The sequence below is a fragment of the Leptonychotes weddellii genome, chromosome 1 (assembly GCF_054177405.1).
Source record: "Leptonychotes weddellii isolate Sample4059 chromosome 1, ASM5417740v2, whole genome shotgun sequence".
Taxonomy (NCBI): domain Eukaryota; kingdom Metazoa; phylum Chordata; class Mammalia; order Carnivora; family Phocidae; genus Leptonychotes; species Leptonychotes weddellii.
Genome location: NC_138369.1, coordinates 128,423,330 through 128,427,104, shown reverse-complemented (window position 1 = coordinate 128,427,104; position 3,775 = coordinate 128,423,330). Strand labels below are relative to the sequence as shown.

The following is a 3,775-nucleotide window of genomic DNA, read 5'->3' as shown; positions in this document are numbered from 1 at the left end:
GCCTGTCTCTTCAGCGTCATCCCAACATACATGTCTGTTTTCAGGGGTCTTTGGCTATTGGTTTACTTGTCGGGAATACTCTTTCCAATCCACTCTAGATTTTTTTTTTTGAGAGAGTGAGCCAGCAAGCACGCACATGTGCAAATGAGCAGGGGTGAGTGGGTGGGGGTAGAGGCAGAGGGGGAGGCAGAGGGAGAAGCAGGCTCCCCGCTGAGCAGGGAGCCTGATGCGGACTCGATCCCAGGACTCCGGGATCATGACCTGAGCGGAAGGCAGATGCTTAACCGACTGAGCCACCCAGGCGCCCCTCCAATCCACTCTAAACAGACAAATCTCCCTTTGAGGATGAACTGAAATCTGATCCCTGTTTTGAAGCTTTCCCAGTCGCTCCAGCCTACACTAATCCTTCCCTTCTCTGAATCTGTTCAGCAAGAAGGCCTTCTGAGTGTATAACACCTTGTGAAGGGGAACCCCTGGGCCACACACAAATGGCCGAAGAACCAGGGGTTGTGGGAAGGTTCCAAACAGAAGGCCACAGTATACATGAATCTCATAGAAATCATGTTATTACAAGAGGAGAGGCCAATAAGTGGAGAGACACTTCGGAATTTATTGGAGTTAATATGAACCAAAGGGAATCATAGATTAGAAACAGGAACATCCACAACTAAAAAGAAGGAAAGCAAGTCTCAAGAAGTGTTTCTCAAAGAGCCGTCTGGGGGATTTGTTAGAAATGCAAATTCTCAGGCCCACCCCAGACCTACTGAATCAGAAACTCTGCAGGTGGGTGGGGCCCAGTAATCCGTGTTTTAACTAAACCTTCCAAGTGAGTCTGACGCACATGGAAGTTTGAGCACTCCTGGCAGCAAAGAAGAGACTTCTGCAATCCAAAGTCCTGTGAGTTGTAAGGTAAGTAAAGAGGACTCTAGGTGCTACCCATGCTCCCCACCACTGTCAGCAGCTGCATTCTGGATCTGGTGGTGGAAAGTGAAGGAACAGATCCAAGAAACACATGGTCCTTCATTTTAAGGGAAGACAGGATTCATAAGATAGGAATCGTCATGCAAGGTAAGATGGGCTTAGTGCCAAAGAGAGTGATAGACCCCACTGGTTCCCAAATAGAGTCCCTTGGGAGAAACTTGTTACAAACACAGGTTCCTAGATCCCACCCTGCAAGATTCTGATTGAACACATCTGTGGAGTTACTGGGTCCAGACTTTTAAAAAGCTGCTCAAATTTTTTGAAGCCTGGTTTGGGAAACCCTGGTATAAACACTAATAATGAGGAGGTTCTGAGTAGGGAGGAGAGAGCTCAAGCCTGGAGCAGTGGGGGAAACCCCAGTGAGCAGAAAGGAATCCTCCTACCTGTTGAGCTCCCTTCCCAGGGCTGTGCTGGTCCAGTCGTGTCTCCTGGAGGCCTGCTGGACAGGAGAAGTACAGATGTCCAGGGCTAGAGTTCTGACTACAACTTGGCCCCACGATTTCTCTCCCCCTTGGATGGAGGGGTAAGCCTGATCTGCGGGAGGTGGAGATTGATGGAGGAGGGAGGACAGGAGGAACGCCTGCATGAGGAGGCAAACCAAAGCGGAAAGGGGGCATGTGAGGAAAAGCTTAAAGGTTAATGCTAGGTATCCAGCACACTGTCAGGACTTACAGACTAAGGGCTGCTAACCAAAAGACTAAGACCGTGTTGTTTTTTGTTTTAAGGGAAGGAAAGGACCATTTAGAAAGCTCCAGCGGTGACTGAGCTCAGACAAAGCTGAGACTTATCTAGACTCTGTTCTAGAGTGCTCTCTGACCAGTCGTGGGCCTAAGAGACGAGTGTTGCGTCACCACCTGAGTTGGTGAGAAAGCCATCATCTCCAGTGGTTTTCAAAATTTGATTTAACAGCAGAGCCCATGACAAATACCTCAAGTAGAACTCTGAAATGAGGAAAACTTAAAAACATAAGAACTGAGCTGCTGTGGTTAAAGTAGGGGTCCCATTTCCACCACCCTAGTCTCCTTCCTTCCTATCACTCTGGAACCATTACCATTCCCCATCCCCACCCTGGCTCCCTAGGATGCCACTCCATAGAAAGCAGTTTGAAAAACACTGATCCACTTAACCTCCCAACCACTGCCTTCCTAGATTGCTTTCAGGGATAGTTAGGTCATTACTAAACAGAAGTCATCCTTCCTATTGCTGGAAACTTTGATCCTCAGAAAGTCACTCCTTTTATTGAGGTGAGATCTGTCCTTAAACGTCCACCCACTGTGCCTTGAGTTGCCCTCTGGAAGTACTGCTACATTCTCCCATACAAAAAGTCTTTAAATAATATGCATTAAGAGCAATCTTCTCTTTTCCAGGCAAAAACCCAGCATGTCTCCCCATAGATTCTCATGTGGCATGGTCCAGTTTGTCAATGTCCCTTTTAAAATGAGCCTCCTGAAAGAGAATGTGGCTCCAGACAGGATCTGGCCAAGGCAGAGCACAATGGGCCATTCCTTCCCTTGATCTGGACATTAAACCTCAATTAGTGTGGCATGGGATTACATTAGCTTCCTTGGCAGCCACTCTGTAGTCTGTTCATACCGAATCTACTGTCAGTTAAAACCCCTCTGTCTCACGCTAATTGCTGTTAAGTGAATTCTTTCCCAGCCCGTGCTCCTGCAGTTCATATTTCTTAATGCAAGCTCTGGATCTCCGTAATAGTTCATCCTATTGGTTTTAGAGCAGTCATTCAAAATATTATAAAATCTTGCTTCTGTTCTTCAGTGAGCTATTACTGCCCAGCCTCAGCTGCCTTGAATTTTAGTGTTCCTTCTGTACATCTGAAAGTACAAATGTACACCACAAACATGTATCTGGAGCTTACGAGAGCACTAGAGGCAAGAGCCTTTTTTTTTTTTCAATTAAAAAATTTTTTTAATTGAAGTATAGTTGACACACAATGTTAAATTAATTTCAGGTGTACAACAGAGTGCTATGACAGGTCCATATACTATGCTGTGCTCACCACAAGTGTAGCGACCATCTGTCCCCATACGACTCTAATACGGAACCATTGACTATATTCCCTATGCTGTGCCTTTCATTCCTGTGACTTCTTCATTCCATTAACTAGAAGCCTGTATCTCCCACTCTTCACTCATTTTGCTCATGCCCCCACACCCCTCACCTCTAGGAACCATCAGTTTGTCTTTTATATTTATGGGTCTGTTTCTGCTTTTAGTTTACTTTTTGTTTGTTCCTTTTGGTTTTTTAGATTCCACGTATAAGTGAAATCATATGATATTTGTTTTTGTCTTTCTTACTTATTTTACTTAGCATAATACCCTCGAGGTCTATCCATGTTGTCGCAAACGGCAAGATCGTTCTTTTTATGGCTAATATTCCATTGTGTATTATGGCTAATATTCCACATCTTCTTTGTCCATTCATCTATCAGTGGAACGGGGTTGCTTCCATATCTAGGCTATTGTAAATAATGCTGCAATGAACAGAGGGGTGCATGTATCTCTTCAAAGCAGTGTTTCATTTGGGGAGGGGGTAAATACCCAGTAGTGGAATTATTGGACCATATGGTATTTCTATTTTTAATTTTTTTTTTTTAAAGATTTTATTTATTTATTTGACAGAGAGAGACATAGCGAGAGCAGGAACACAAGCAGGGGGAGTGAGAGAGGGAGAAGCAGGCTTCCCACTGAGCAGGGAGCCCGATGTGGGACTCGATCCCAGGACCCTGGGATCATGACCTGAGCCGAAGGCAGACGCTTAACGACTGAGCCACCCA

General features: G+C 45.4%; 1 long non-coding RNA gene across 1 annotated transcript in view; it reads left to right on the top strand.

Annotated features, from left to right (window-relative positions):
- The first annotated feature begins 211 nt into the window (after window positions 1–211).
- Window positions 212–3,775, top strand: part of LOC145723665 (uncharacterized) — a 15,479-nt gene continuing 11,915 nt past the window's right edge. The window contains exon 1 of the long non-coding RNA XR_014148901.1: window positions 212–909. This is a non-coding gene — a long non-coding RNA (uncharacterized LOC145723665). The remainder of the gene's footprint in view (window positions 910–3,775) is intronic.